Genomic DNA, 1,708 nt, shown 5'->3' with positions numbered 1-1,708 from the left:
GGTATTTGGCCAAAACAAAAACTCATCTTTGTGTTTTAATAGCGCTTTAAAGATTCTTTCAGTTAAATTCTAAAGTAAAAAAAAGTTCATATTCACTATGGGAAAACAATGAAGGACTCAGACCTGAATGATACCACCATCACTAACTCCAAACAAGCCAGCAATCTTCGAGAGAGTAGCTCCTTCCCCGCTTGAGCCTAAGCGATACAATACAATTGCGAGTTGCGTTTCAAGAGGAAATTGTTTGCATGATCGAGGTTGGTGGAAAAGCTCATCGTCCTTTATTAAATTTAAAATAATATCGAAAGTTTTCCAATTCAAAAAAACCGTACATTTAGGTACACTATTCTGAATAAATGGGCCACTTGGCAGCACGTTTTTGCAATAGTATTGCTCTTCCATTACCAATACATATTTAAAATATTAGCCAAATCGGATCATAAATAAGATTTTTAGTAACCACTCAACTACAGCGCCACCTGGCGGATTATACTGTGAAACTAAACCATCCAGACATCCACTCAAATACACACAAAAAATATCGTTAAAATCCGTGGAACCATTTAGGAGGATTTGACTCGCAAACACCTACAGGAGAATTATAAATACATACATTCAAAGAAATATTTATATTTTTTAATAGAAAAGATAATAGAAAGAATTTACGGAAGTAGAATTTTTGTAAGAGCTCCTGAAGTACTGAAGAAAACTAAATGGGATAGTAAAGCAGAATTAGGCGTTTTAGTAGGGTATATAAATAATGGTTATAGAGTTTTGGTTAACAACAAAGTAATTAATGCTAGGCATGTAAAAATTGTTGAAGACTATGATCGGTTTATTTGTCTAGATCATTCAGAACCTGAAATTGAATTGAAATTGAAAGAAATGAAAATGAAAATTATGAAAGTGAATATGACCAAGCAAAGGAAAAAGAACGTGAAGATAATGCGGATTATGAACATGAAAACGAGAATGCTATAAAATAAAATGATATTAAGAAAGAAGTAGATGAAAATATGAATGAGCCTCGAAACAGAACTGAAGAACTTAATGCAGCTGAGAGAAAATCAAATAGAAAGAAAATACCAGTAGACAGATATGGAAGTCCCGTAACACATTGTATATATGTAAATAATATAAATGGAAACCTACCAAGTACATTCGAAGAGGTGATGAATTGCAGTGAATATAGGGAATGGCAAAATGCAATGAACCCTGAAATCGAAAGTCTAAAGAAAAACAATACTTGGGAAATTACCGAAAAACCAAAAGACAAAAGAATCATTGACGTTAAATGGATTTACAAAAGGAAAAATGACAATACCTATAAAGCGAGTCAAAGGCTATCAACAAAAGGAACATATTGAAAATGTCTATTCACCTGTAGGTAAAATGCAAACTTTGAAAACTTTACTGTCGTTCTGCTGTAGAAATAGTCTATATGTGGAGCAAATGGATGTAAAAACTGCGTTCTTGAATGGCTATGTAAAATCGGAAGTGTATGTAAATGAACCTGAGGGGTATGAAACAGGAGAAAACAAAATTTATAAATAGAAAAAAGCTCTTTATGGCTTAAGAGAGAGTCCAAGAGCCTGGTACGAATGCTTTCAAAAGTTTGTTGAGAAATTGAATTTTGTGATAAGCGATTATGATTATTGTTTGTATGTAAAAAGCTCAATAAAAGATCCCATATACATATTAGTTTTTA

The sequence above is a fragment of the Rhagoletis pomonella genome, unplaced genomic scaffold, assembly GCF_013731165.1.
Source record: "Rhagoletis pomonella isolate Grant_MI unplaced genomic scaffold, Rhpom_1.0 Rhpom_scaffold_02250, whole genome shotgun sequence".
Classification (NCBI taxonomy): domain Eukaryota; kingdom Metazoa; phylum Arthropoda; class Insecta; order Diptera; family Tephritidae; genus Rhagoletis; species Rhagoletis pomonella.
This window is presented reverse-complemented; position numbering follows the sequence as displayed.